Below are 15029 nucleotides of genomic sequence, written 5' to 3' on the forward strand. Positions count from 1 at the left end.
GCCCCCCTATTCCCCTGGGTATATGGGGGTCCAACCTTAGCAGGACCAAGGGCTTCCCCTTCCACTGGCTATTCCCCTTCCCCAACAAGGCTATTCTCTGCTACATATGCAGTTGGAGCTCCGGGTCAATCCATGTATAGTCTTTCGGTAGTAGTTTAGTCTCTGGAAGCTCTGGCTGGTTGGCATTGTTGTTTTTATGGGGTTCCAAGCTCCTTCAACTCCTTCAATCCTTCCTCTAATTTCCCCCAAGGGAGTCCTGTTCTCAGTTCAATGGTTTGCTGCTAGCATTGACCTCTGTATTGGACATGCTCTGGCTGTGTCTCTCAGGAGAGATCTATATCTGGTCCCTTTCAGCATGCACTTTTTAGCTTCATCAATCTTATCTAGTTTGGTGGATAAATATATATATATGTGTATATGTATATATATATGTATATACATATATATGTGTGTATATGTATATATGTCACATGTGGGGCAGGTTCTGAATGGCCGTTCCTTGAGTCGCTGTTCTATGGCCTGTTTTTTAACATTGTATCGGTTAACCCTCATCCTCTCCAGTGATGTTTGAAAGAGCTGTCCAGCCTCCTCTCTGGCACACGATGCTTTCCTTGAAGCAGTAATTCTTCATGGTTGATTCCAAGAGCATTATCATGTCTTCGTGCTTTCATGGGCCATGTGTGTTCCTTTTTGTATGAAATGCCTCAGCCATTTGGTCCATTTTCTGCTCATGCTGTGTTTCTGCTGATTTTCATGATTTAAATAATATACATTCCTAGCACTGCCTATTTTTGTTTACATGTATTACTAATATTTTTCAGTTTTAAGTTGTGTTTTTTTCTATTATCTTTTTTTTGTTGAGATTTTAATATATCATTTCCCTCTCCCCTTTCTTCCCTCCGAACCCTCTTCACACTCTTTCAAATTTATGGCCTCTTTTTTTATTAATATACATGCATACATACGTGTTTCTAAATATGTAAATAGAACCTTCTCAGTCTGTATGCCATTTGTATGTATATTTTCAGGGCTGACTGTTTGGTATAGACAACCAATTGGTGTGCTCTTACCCTCCACGGAGAACTTCAGGCAACTTAGGAATGCTGAGGGCAGCAAAAAGTAGTCTTTTGTAAAATATACTTTGCTACTATTCTTATTCTCACTAAAACTTGCTTTATGAGCAAAGGACAAAACCAGAAGCTGCAACATAGACAAACAGAGAAAGGTTAGAATGAACTGCAGTAGGCCGAGCTCAGAGATGCACTTGAAAACAAGCAGACTAGGGGCGATGTGCACTGCAGCCAAGTGTTTACAGTGCTCCCAGCAGATGCTGCCTCAGACACACCACGCTGCACAGGAATACGCATATCTTCTTAATGACAGAATACACGGGTCTATTTACACAGTTTATTACTAGTTAACAAAATGATTGCCACTCAGAGTGGGAATCCCATCTAAACAGACATCCTGTTTCTAAATTGAGACTACTTGTACCTTTAGAGAAATGACCTGTAGGTTCTCATGGGAGCTCTCAGTGAACTCAAGCCATAGGTTGCTATCACCTGAGTGTGAGCATGCTCAGGATGATTTTCACACCGAGTCAAGTGCAGAAAGCCCACAGCAGTATCAGAATCTTTTTATTATTTGCACACACATAAAATCCCCTTGTGTGCGCCAAAGTGTCGCCTAATCTCTACATCAACTCCAAACATAGACATTGTTACATCTTATTGTAAAACTGACAGAGAAGACAGGTGAGAGCTGTCTAGTCCCTGTCCCCACTGAGCCTGAGGACACAAGTACGGGAAATCAGTGGAAATCCTCAAAGTTGGCTACTGCGCTTGTGTGACTTTGAACCAACAGTAACTAAACTGAAAACTAATTTCCACTCCTTTCCGTACTAGGCGTAGATGAAAACACAATTCTTAGTCCATCTCTCAGAAGCCCTAACACTAAGCATGTTCATTTCTGTCTATGTTCAAGAAGATAGGGCTGGAGAGATGGCTCAGTGGTTAGGAGCACTGGATGCTCTTCCAGAGGTCCTGAGTTCAAATCCCAGCAACCACATAGTAGCTCACAACCATCTGTAATGGGATCAGATGCCCTTTTCTGGTGTGACTGAAGACAGCTACAGTGTACTTATATACATAAAATGTATAAATATTTTTTAAAAAGAAGATAGCAGCAGATCTTTGCTTTTTTATTGTTTCATTTCTTTACATTCCAAATGTTGCTCCCCTTCCTAGTCCCCCTCTAAGAGTTCTTCACCCCATGTCCCTCCCCTTTCCTTACCTCCACCCTATTACCCACCCACCTACCCCCAACTCACCCCCTGTAACCCCTTCCCTGAGACATCAGGTCTCTACAGGATTAGGCACATCCTCTCTCACAGAGGCAGACAAGACAGTCTTCTGCTACGTATGTGCTGGGGGCCATAGCCAGCCCCATATGCAAGCATCTTCAACAAATGGTGCTGGTCTAACTGGTGGTCTGCTTGTAGGAGAATGCAAATTGATCCATATCTATCACCTTATACAAAGCTCAAGTCCAAGTGGATCAAAGTCCAAGTGGATCAAGGACCTCAACATAAAACCAGATACATTGAATCTATTAGAAGAGAAAGTGGGAAAGAGCCTTGAAAGCATTGGCACAGGGAAAATTTCCTGAATACAACATGAATGGCTCAGGCTCTAAGATACTTACAAATAGGACCTCATGAAACTGAAAGGCTTCTGTAAGGCAAAGGACATTTGTCAATAGGACAAAATGGCAGCCTACAGATCGGGAAAAGATCTTCACTAACCCTATGTCTGATAGAGGGCTAATATCCAAAAAATATAAAGAACTCAAGAAGTTAGACACTAAAAAAAAAAAAAAAAAAAACCAAATAACTCAATTTAAAAATGGGGTACAAAGCTAAACAAAGAATTCTCAACAGAGGAATTTTGAACGGTCAAGAAGCCCTTAAAGAAATGTTCAACATCCTTAGTCATCAAGGAAATGCAAATCAAAACGAATGCAAATCAGAATGGCTAAGATCAAAAACTCAGGCGATAACACATGCTGGCGAGGATGTGGAGGAAGAGGAACACTTCTCCATTGCTGGTGGGATTGCAAACTGGTACAACCGTTCTGGAAATCAATCTGGTGGCTCCTCAGAAAATTGGAAATAGATCTACCTGAAGACCCAGCTCCATATAATGCTCCTGGGCACACGCCCAACAGATGCTCCACCATATAACACGGACTTGTGCTCCACTATGTTCATAGCAGCCTTATTTGTAATATGCAGAAGCTGGAAACAACCCAGATGTCCCTCAACCAAAAAGTGCATACAGAAAATGTCATTCATTTACACAATGAAATACTATTTGGCTATTGAAAACAAGGACATCACGAATTCTGCAGATCTTCGCTTTGGAGCTACGTACTTGTCCATGTGCTTCAAGACCCTGGCTGCTATTCAAGCTCACAGTCAGGCTGCAGATATTTGTGAGAGCCTGTTCTGAAGCTCACAGTATTGTTACCAGTGAGAACTTTCTTTGAAGCTATGTTTCATTTGATGCACAGTGATGTAACTTACATATTAAATACCACGCTAGTTAAAGTGCCGTCTGAGATAAACACACTTTTAGTAAGAAGCTTAACATACCGCTTTTCACAGGCAGTCCTCTAACCTATCAGGATGCTTGATACTGTACATGATGCGAGGCAGAGGTCCATTTTGTCTCCTATATTAGTATTCATTTTCCAGCTCTCATCTGCCATGCCACTCCCTGAGTTATTCCTGATTCTGTACATGCATGGCTCTTCTCCAAGCTCTCAGCCCTAGTGCGATGGGCTTTCCCTATCACCGTGACGGTATTGGAAGTCCTAGCAGCTTCCTTATACTTGAAAACACACACACACACACACACACACACACACACACACTCTCTCTCTCTCTCTCTCTTTAAATTATTACTGAAGCCCATGTACCTACAGAAGAATATAACAACTGTAAAACGTATAAAGGTCAAAGTACTTTACAAATTAAGCACTGTAACTTAATCAGCACCAAAGCCAGCAAATAGAACAGTCACACCCTAAACAGAGTTCTCAACGTTCTCAGTGCTGTGACCCTTTAATACGCATTTCCCTATGTTGTGGTGACCCCAACCATAAAATTATTTTTGTTGTAACCGTATCACTAACTGTTATAAATTGTCATGTCGACCCTCGGATCCCGGCCCGCAGCAGCTCTCTGCTCCCAAACCCCGTGGGAGAGAGACCTCACCGCCTGGTCAGGTGGGCACTCCTGAGGCTGCAGAACAGAGGAGACCACCAACACTGCCCACCCCTGCCCACATCCCTGGCCCAAGAGGCAACTGTATAAGGCCTCTGGGTTCCCGTAGGGGAGGGCCCAGGAGCGGCAGGACCCCTGCGCCTGAGACACCGCCGGAACCTGAAGGAAACAGACCGGATAAACAGTTCTCTGCACCCAAATCCCGTGGGAGGGAGAGCTGAACCTTCAGAGAGGCGGACACGCCTGGGAAACAAGAAGAGACTGCACTCTGTGCACATCCAGACGCCAGAGGAAAACACCAAACGCCATCTGGAACCCTGGTGCACGGAGGCTCCCGGAAAGAGCGGCGCAGATCTTCCCGGTTGCTGCCGCTGAGGAGAGGACTTAGGCAGTACCCCACGAGCAAACTTGAACCTTGGAACCACAGGTAGGACCAACTTTTCCCCTGCAAGAAACCTGCCTGGTGAACTCAAGACACAGGCCCACAGGAACAGCTGAAGACCTGTAGAGAGGAAAAACTACACGCCCGAAAGCAGAACACTCTGTCCCCATAACTGGCTGAAAGAAAACAGGAAAACAGGTCTACAGCACTCCTGACACACAGGCTTATAGGACAGTCTAGCCACGGTCAGAAATAGCAGAACAAAGTAACACTAGAGATAATCTGATGGTGAGAGGCAAGCGCAGGAACCCAAGCAACAGAAACCAAGACTACATGGCATCATCGGAGCCCAATTCTCCCACCAAAATAAATATGGAATATCCAAACACACCAGAAAAGCAAGATCTAGTTTCAAAATCGTATTTGATCATGATGCTGGAGGACTTCAAGAAAGACGTGGAGAACTCCCTTAGAGAACAAGTAGAAGCCTACAGAGAGGAATCGCAAAAATGCCTGAAAGAATTCCAGGAAAACATAAATAAACAAGTAGAAACCCATAGAGAGGAGACACAAAAATCCCTGAAAGAATTCCAGGAAAACACAATCAAACAGTTGAAGGAATTAAAAATGGAAATAGAAGCAATCAAGAAAGAACACATGGAAACAACCCTGGACATAGAAAATCAGAAGAAGAGACAAGGAGCTGTAGATACAAGCTTCACCAACAGAATACAAGAGATGGAAGAGAGAATCTCGGGAGCAGAAGATTCCATAGAAATCATTGACTCAACTGTCAAAGATAATGTAAAGCAGAAAAAGCTACTGGTCCAAAACATACAGGAAATCCAGGACTCAATGAGAAGATCAAACCTAAGGATAATAGGTATAGAAGAGAGTGAAGACTCCCAGCTCAAAGGACCAGTAAATATCTTCAACAAAATCATAGAAGAAAACTTCCCTAACCTAAAAAAAGAGATACCCATAGGCATACAAGAAGCCTACAGAACTCCAAATAGATTGGACCAGAAAAGAAACACCTCCCGTCACATAATAGTCAAAACACAAAACGCACAAAATAAAGAAAGAATATTAAAAGCAGTAAGGGAAAAAGGTCAAGTAACATATAAAGGCAGACCTATCAGAATCACACCAGACTTCTCGCCAGAAACTATGAAGGCCAGAAGATCCTGGACAGATGTCATACAGACCCTAAGAGAACACAAATGCCAGCCCAGGTTACTGTATCCTGCAAAACTCTCAATTAACATAGATGGAGAAACCAAGATATTCCATGACAAAACCAAATTTACACAATATCTTTCTACAAATCCAGCACTACAAAGGATAATAAAGGGTAAAGCCCAACATAAGGAGGCAAGCTATACCCTAGAAGAAGCAAGAAACTAATCGTCTTGGCAACAAAACAAAGAGAAGAAAAGCACACAAACATAACCTCACATCCAAATATGAATATAACAGGAAGCAATAATCACTATTCCTTAATATCTCTCAACATCAATGGCCTCAACTCCCCAATAAAAAGACATAGATTAACAAACTGGATACGCAATGAGGACCCTGCATTCTGCTGCCTACAGGAAACACACCTCAGAGACAAAGACAGACACTACCTCAGAGTGAAAGGCTGGAAAACAACTTTCCAAGCAAAGGGTCAGAAGAAGCAAGCTGGAGTAGCCATTCTAATATCAAATAAAATCAATTTTCAATTAAAAGTCATCAAAAAAGATAAGGAAGGACACTTCATATTCATCAAAGGAAAAATCCACCAAGATGAACTCTCAATCCTCATCTTCGGTTGGTTTATATACAAGTGTGCAATTTCTAGGCTTGAAAGTAAAATGATGCTATCTGGTGCTGGATAGAGGAGCCTTATTTTTTATTATGGCAGCTTGCTATTTTTGTAACATGGTGATTTGGTTGAACACAATAAAGTACAGTAGTAACTGATCTCCCCTTCTTCCTGGATGAGTGAGGAGATGATTAAATGTTGATGTCAGCATCCTTGAGCATATTCAGATGAGCTTCTGCTTCTGTTGAAAAGGATGCTGTGTTTGATTGTGGTCCGAAGCTTTGAAGCACTACTTGGCATCTCCTTCCTTGGAGGTCTCACTGTTTAAACATAACAGATTTGATAGCTTGTTGGTAAGGTGAGGTCCAGCTTGTCTCCACTAGGTCATCTTCATGTGAATCCGGTGGTTATACGGTTTTGTTTTAGGGATATTTCATTTTTTTTAATAACGGTTTTAGCTGACATTCATGGAGAGAATGAATCCTTAGAACTGTGCCACTAGTGAAAGGAAATCCTGTCTAGAGTATGTTTCTTTACAAAGCTGTGTCACACCATCCTTTGGGCCCTCTGCTGGAAAAGTAGAATCAAGTCTCAAATAATGCCTTTTAAATTGTATCCTCTAGTATTATAGATGTAGGACAGTACTGTATCATACCTCTGTGGATGTAAAACAGCTTGTACCTGCTTTATGATACATAGTAGTGACCGTGCTTTATCAGAGCTGTTTTTAATGATGTTGCTCAGAATGTTTTCTTTCCAGATGATGATTGAGAAGCTAACTTAAAAAAAAATGGTGCCAGGTACCACAAGAGTAACAGAACTGTGCTGTTTTCTCGGGTTTTGTTTTTTTACTTTTTTTTTTTTTTAATGGAGTGTGCTGGATGTCTCTACAGTTTTGTTCAGATGACTGCAGAACCTGGAAAAGCTGTTGCTGCTGTTGCTGCATAACACACTGCTATTATTGGTCTTTTTATATAAATATAAATATATATATATACAGATATATAATTTGAATTTTTGGAAACTTTAGCTGTGCTGTCAACTTTGGAAAAAAGTATCCCCGTTTACTGTGTTGAGTTGGCACTGTACAGAAATTAACAGCCATATTGGTCTAGAAATGTTGAACTTAAGTTTTTTCCATTTGTACAGGGGTAACGCACTGTATTAAATATGTAAGGTCTTATCTACGTGGGTTTGATTACAAAAACTAATAAAGTATTCTCTAAATTAAAAAAATTGTCATGTCAATTTCTTTTTTTTTAAATTGGATATTTTATTTACTTACATTTCAAATTTTATTCATGTAAATCTCTTTTTTTCCCCGATGGTCTTAGATGACTCCTGTGAAAGGGTCATTGGGCCCCCATGGAGGTCACGACCCTCAGGCTGAGAACCTCTGCCCTGGAGCCTTCCTTGTTCTCTTTCTAGCTTTTCTTTCCCTCTTTCTCTCCTTGCCACAAAGTAACCGGCCCTGCTCCCAAAACTGTAGACTGATTTGAACACTACATGGGTGAATCCCTATTCCCTAAGTCCCCGTATTGTATTTGTGAGATTCAGCCATATTGTTGCGTGCATCATCCGTTTATGTGCTCCCATGGCTACTTCCTATTCCAGTTCACGAATATCCGGCTTTTCTATCTCTCCTTCTGTTGAGAGTCATTTGGGTTGTCCCGGTTTGAGGGTTATTTTGAATAGTGCTGGTCTGTTTCTTAGCAGCCCTAAGCCCTTGCACAAGTGAATTTCTTCCTGTCACACCTTATTCACCCCTGTACTGAAGATCGTAGCCATTTAAAGTCTAGGTATGTGCTGGTTCCTTCTATGAAAAGTTCTTGAATGCCAGGATGTACCAAGTTCTCCTCCACTGGACATCTACAAACTTGTATCCTGTGAGTTGATCTCTTAAGTACCACACTCCAAAGCCTTTTTGCGAATAAAAACAAAATCAAAAACTTAAACAATCAAACAGAAAAACTGGGGGGCTGGAGAGTTGGCCTAGTGGTTAATAATATTTACTTTGCAAGCCTGAGGGTCTGAGTTTGCATCCCAGCATCCATGCAAGAAAGCTGGGCCAGCTTGCCTGTAGCCTCAGTGCAGTGGGGGAAGAGACTGGGTGATCACTTGGGCTTGTTGACTGCCACCCTCATTTCAGGTTCAGTAGGAGACCCCATTTCAAAGGAATAAGGTAGAAAATGACAGAGAAGGATACATGATATCCTCCTCTGGGACATTTGGAATACGGGGGGGGGGGGAGGTGAGTGACAATTTCAACATAATTATTTTCTAGCAAATATGAATTAACAGCACTGGATGAATGAATATAGCACTATACAGTCACACCTGGCTGCAGATCACAGCTCTTGGGGTCAGCGAAGTCCACATAACAACATTATGTATGTATGTATGTATGTATGTATGTATGTATGCATGCATGCATGTATGTATGCATGCATGTATGCATGTATGCATGTATGTATGTATGTATGTATGTATGTATGTGTTCTTCTTTGAAATATTATATCCTAACCACAGTTCTTCTTCTCTTCTCCTTCCAGTTGTCTCTTCCTCCATTCCTGATCCCTTCTGTTCCCAACCCCACCTACCCCCAGGAAACTCACAAAATCTATTCAGTTTCCCTTCCCAGGAATCCGTCTATCCTGCCTTGAGCTCTCCTTCTTACTTAGCCTCTCTGGTCCGTGGTTTGTAGCATGATTATCCCTTCTTTGTGGCTAATACATGTGTGTGAGGACAGACCATGTTTATCTTTCTGGATATGAGCTACCTCACTCAGGATGATTTCTCTTTTCAAGTTCTGTCCACTTGGCCGCAAATTTCATGATGCCAGTCTTTTTGTTTTGTCTTGTTTTTTTTTTTTTTTTTTTTTTTTTCCGGAGCTGGGGATCGAACACAGGGCCTTGTGCTTGCTAGGCAAGCGCTCTACCACTGAGCTAAATCCCCAACCCCTTGTTTTGCTTTTTTTAAACAACTGAGTAATTCTCCATTGTGTAAATGCATCACATTATCTTTATCCATTCTTGGGTTGAAGGACATCTGGGTGGTTTCCCATTTTGGGCTATTATGAATAAAGCTGCTGTGAACATGTTTGAGCAATGCCTTTGTGGTAAGATGGAATGACCTTTAGAGTAGCCCAAGATTGGTCTAACTTGGTCTTGAGGTAGATCAAATCCCCGTTTCCTGAAACGTTACCATATTGACTCTGAAGTGGCTGTTCAAGTATAAGGTAAAAGATGGGATCTCAAAGTAATTTTAACTTGCATTTCCCCTGATGGCTAAGGATGTTGAACTAACTTCCTCCCTCCCTCCCTCCTTCCCTCCCTTCCCTCCTTCTCTCCCTCCCTCTCTCCTTCCCTTCCTTCCTTTCTTTTTTTCTTCCTTGGGTTTTTTTGAAGGTTCCAACATGTTTTATTTTGCAGACCACTGGTGCATACTTTCAAGGACCAACATCATATAGATTCCTATAGTGTCCGTTAGTGTCCTTCTGTGACAGCTTCCTCTACTGGGGCCAGACTTGGTGGCTTCAGTTCCAGCTGTGGGTGCATACAGGAGACTCTGTGGCTCCTGGATCACAAGCATGTGGCAGCCTCTTCCTTCTGGGAGCTCCGTTGGTCCAGTGGCGGTTTCCTGGTGTTCCCTGTTGAGGAGCGAGGCTGGATGACTTTACAAAGATCAGCTTTGGAGCCTGTTAAGAGGAAGCCCTGAGAAACCTGAAGATGTGGTACTTTTTCTCTTTTGAAGACAGGCGTTTGAGAACCCAGTACCCTTGTGCTTAAAGATGGGAATCCTCAGCTGCTTAACAGATAAGGAAGATAAGGAAGCCTGTTTTTAAGAAACACAGATAACACCTTTGTACATTGCCTATTCTAGAACTACAAAGTTTAATTCAAGAAAATATAGGTCCCATGAAAGGCTTAAAAGTTTATAAAACTAAAATCTAGTTTCCCCAATAAATTGTATTTTAGGCAAAAACCCTCCCAGATGATTCTAAAATAACACTAAAAAGGACATCTGATTATACAAGAGCAATTAAAAAATTAAATATTTATTTGAATAACAACTTTTATGTTGGAGCTGCAATATTGGCAATGCGGTTTTTAACACAAATCACAAAATGTGAGCACAAAAAGGTACGGGCACAAAGACAAAATGATGCTAAGAGTTGGGCTAAAGAGCTGCTGATTATTTTTTTCTTCTGTCTTTATTAACTTGGGTATTTCTTATTTACTTTTTTTTTCTTTTTTTTTTTTTCGGAGCTGGGCACTGAACCCAGGGCCTTGCGCTTGCTAGGCAAGCGCTCTACCACTGAGCTAAATCCCCAACCCTCTTATTTACTTTTTAATTGTTATTCCTTTTCCCGGTTTCCCGGTAAACATTCCCCCTAACCCCTCCCCCTCCCCTTCTATGTGGGTGTTCCCCTCCCTATTCTCCCCCCATTACCACCCTCCCCCCAACAATCACGTTCACTGGGGGTTCAGCCTTGGCAGGACCAAGGGCTTCCCCTTCCACTGGTGCTCTTACTAGGCTATTCATTGCTACCTACGCAGTTGGAGCCCAGGGTCAGTCCATGTATAGTCTTTGGGTAGTGACTTAGAACCTAGGGCTCTGGTTGGTTGGCATTGTTGTTCATATGGGGTCTGAAGCTCCTTCAAGAAGAGCTGCTGATTTTAAACAAGAGGCCTGGAATTACTGTACAAAATATAAAATGTCTTAAATACTACCATCCACAGGACAGTCTTTAGTATTGATCATATTTGAAAGTCATTTGCGAAGTAAATTAATTACTGAGTCGTAAATGAATCCTGTACGTGGAGCCCCTGTCGGAAGGCAGCTCCTTGTTGCGCTGTAGAACAACTGTGGAACTTTGCAGAAAGTATCTTTTCTCCTACGGTAAAGATCATTAGTGGTTATTACTGCCAGTCGTGCTTGCCGTGCCAAGCAAAGCACCTGCCATCCTGAACTGAATGAGCTACCGGGTAAAGAAATGCCCCCAAGTTATTAGACTCAACTTTGCAAACCAAACCCTCGAAGGAGCCATGCAACCCTGACTGTGGGGAGGCCGTCACGTGACTTACCAATTCTGTCTTTCTAGAGTGTCAACCGAGACACTTGAAAACAGACCAGACTGATGTGATAGGTAGAATGAGAAGACAGACTGCGAGTGGTATTCCTCTCAGCAGTGCCTGTGCCTTTAGAGAGCGCCTGTGCGGCAAGAGATGTGGGTCTAAAGATTCAAAATGGATCAACGGTATCAGATAACAAGATCATTCTCAACTCAGAAGCTGCCTGGAGGTCGGGTGCATCTTCAGTTAATGTAACAGGAAAAGAAGACCATAGGTTTTATTTTATTAATAGCATCCACTCATAAACCGACCTAGCGTCACCAGCTGTGTAGACACAATGAGAAGATTGTGAATCACAAAGGACGCCTCATTCCTCTGTTGCTTGGCCAGGTTCTGTGCATAGCCCAGAGTCCTGAAGCCAGTGATGAGCACTGAACGTGTGCATGAGACCTGTAGCTGTTCTGTTGAGACAGGCCATGTCCACCATTGCCTCTTGGTATGCCAGCTCTACGTCTTCTTGGGTGACCACTAGCTTAATTTTATTACTTTTTTCAGGAATATCCAGCCACTGGTGCACAGTGACTGCAACTTGTTTCCCCAGGGGTTTTGCCAGTACCGGCATGTCCCTTGGTCCTGCATTATCTGGCATGATAAATTCATTGGGCTGGCAGACAGTTGTGACAACTCCTCCCAGAACAATCCAGGGGTTTAATACCGTTTGACCACCCCATACAGAGGTTCCCCTCTACCTCGTGGAATTTTTAAAATCTTTAAAGAGGGATAATTAGTGATATCCCTTCCTTGGTCAGTCATTTTATTACTGCCTCCAAGGATCATCAGCATATTGTCACATTGTGTGACACCCATTGCATAGAGGTCACTGAGGACATTGACACATGCTGTCCTGCCCATAATGTAAGTATTGTTGACGATAGGATAACTAATCTGTGATTTGAACCAAGGAAAGACCACCATGCCTCAAAGGAATGACTCAAGTATCCATCCCAATGTCAAGTCATGGCATAACAGCTCTCAGAAATGGCTCATATTCTTGGAAGTGGCTCTCTTGTAAAGATTCCAGCAATTTCTGCAAGACATCTTGGGGCACTTTGCAGCCTGTGCCTTTCAGTTCAGGAAACCTGGTTAGCCAGAAGCTCTTGTCCAATTCATAAGTTTCTGGGTGAAAGGACTCCCAAGTAGACATGGTTCAGGGTTCATAGTTCTTCACAGTTCAGCTCCTCCCCTCCCTCTCTCTTGATCCAATGGGCTTTTCTTGGATTTATTTTTGAGAGAATTCCTCTGTGTGTAACTCTGGTTGTTCTGAAACCCACTCTGTAGACCAAGCTGGCCTCAAACTCACAAAGATCCTCCTGGCTCTCCCTCCTGAGTGCTGGTATTAAAGGTATATGCTACCATGGTCCAGATGTTGCACATTTCTTTCTTTAAGTGTTTCTTGGCCATTTGAGATTCTTTTGCTGAGAATTTTCTGTGTAGATACACAAATTTTAAATTGGATTATTTGGTTTATGTGCCATTTATTGAGTTTTTATTTTGGATATTAGTCCTCTGTCAGATGTGGAGTTAGTGAACATCTTGCTCATTCTCTAGGCTGCTGTTTTGCTGTGTCCTTTGCCTTACAGAAGTTGTTCAGTTTCACGAGGTCTGATTTATTAATTGTTGATCTTAGTACCTGTGCTATTGGTGTTCTGTTTAAGAAATTGTCTTCTGTGGCAATGCATTCGAGGTTAACAAAAACAAAACAAACAAACAAAAAATTAAAAAAAACCAAAAGCCAGTAGCCTTCCTTTATACAAATGATAAACAGGCTGAGAAAGAAATCAGGGAAACAACACACTCCACAATCAGCACAAATAATATAAAATATCTTGGTGTAACTCCAACCAAGCAGGTGAAAGACCTGTATGACAATAACTTCAAGTCTTTGAAGAAGAAAGATTAGAGAAGATCTCAGAAGATGCAAAGATTTCCCAGGCTCATGGATCTGTAGGAATAGCAATAAAAATGGCCACCTCACCAAGATCAATCCACAAATTCAACACAATCTCCATCAAAATTCTAGCACAACTCTTCACAGACCTTGAAAGAACAATTCTCAACGTCATATGGGAAAACAAATTGTCCAGGAGAGCTGAAACAATCCCGTAAGACAAAAGAACTTCCAGAGGCATCACCATTCCTGATCTCAAACTATACTCCAGTGCTACGGTAATAAAACTGTATGGTATTGGTATAAACAGACAGGTTGATGGATGGGATTGAATTGAAGACCCAGATGTAAATCTGCATAACTACTGACATCTAAATTTTTATAAAGAAGTCAGAAATACACAGTGGAAAAATAAAAGCATATGAAACAAATGGTACTTGTCTAACTGGGTGTCTGTATATAGAATAATGTGAATAGATCCATATTTATCACCCCACCCAAAACTCAAGTCCAAGTGGATCAGAGACTTCAACATAAAACCCGACAGACTGAGGAACAGTATTCTTACTGTCAGGACACAGCCTGCAGACAGGCTATGGATCAACGCATTTGACCCTTAAACATCCTCAGATATATTCTTTTAAATTTCCTTTAGGCTTCAATTATAAAAATAAACAAATTTAAAACCTCAAACTAACACATGTTTCTTATACCAAAATCAGTGCATACGATTTAAAATGATTAGCTTCTTCCTGTTCTATTTGCTCTGTCCGTATTCCCTAAATTTTTGTGGGTTTAGTCTCTATCCCTTGAATTCTTTTGCTTTAAGGTTTGATCAGGAGCCATTGATTCTTAACAAGGTAACCTGTATGTCCAGAAAAATGCTTTGCACAGAGGTTCCCTGTGCAAGCTCATCTGCTTGGTGGTCACTTGGTGATAGCGATTGTGTGTGTTTCTGTACCTGAGTGTCGTTCAGTCGAGTCAACACAAAGTATCAATAACAACCGGATATGATGGTTGCTGGTCCCTAAATGCAAACCCTTGAGGACGTAACCCATATTTAAAAAGAGATAATTGTGGTTTTTCTCACCCTACCTCTTCCTTCTTAGAGAGTGAAGGCAGATGAGGTGCAGTCCATAAATCCTTGAGTTTGTGTTGCTCGACTGTAAAATTGGCTGTGGAGTATTTTTTTATTAGTAATTTCTTTTACAGATGCTTTTGAAGAAAGTTAAAATCCTGGTAAAAGCGCGTCCAGGCACCGCATTGCAATTTAAACATACCAGTATTTTATTTCCTTAAACACAAAGGCAGACAATTTCCCCTCATCCCTTTCTAACTTTCTCTTTTTAATTAAAAAAAAAAAAAAGGTCAGAGCATCCACCACATCTTTTCTTCTTGGGCTGCAGAGTTGATCGCTGCTTTGGGGATGAAGGGACTGAGCGCATCTCATTTCTGCTCAACTGGTAGTTGCCCTAAAACAAAGACCAGCAACGTTTGAAGACTGAAAGTATCCTAGCGGTGATGTGTGA

General features: G+C 41.7%; 1 protein-coding gene and 1 pseudogene across 2 annotated transcripts in view; one reads left to right on the top strand and one right to left on the bottom strand.

Moving 5' to 3' along the window:
• Plce1 (phospholipase C, epsilon 1) overlaps positions 1-15029 on the top strand; it is a 309112-nt gene that overhangs the window by 54372 nt on the left and 239711 nt on the right.
• Positions 11838-12841, bottom strand: Sephs1-ps1 (selenophosphate synthetase 1, pseudogene 1; annotated as a pseudogene).

This window comes from Rattus norvegicus, chromosome 1 (genome assembly GCF_036323735.1).
Source record: "Rattus norvegicus strain BN/NHsdMcwi chromosome 1, GRCr8, whole genome shotgun sequence".
Lineage (NCBI taxonomy): Eukaryota > Metazoa > Chordata > Mammalia > Rodentia > Muridae > Rattus > Rattus norvegicus.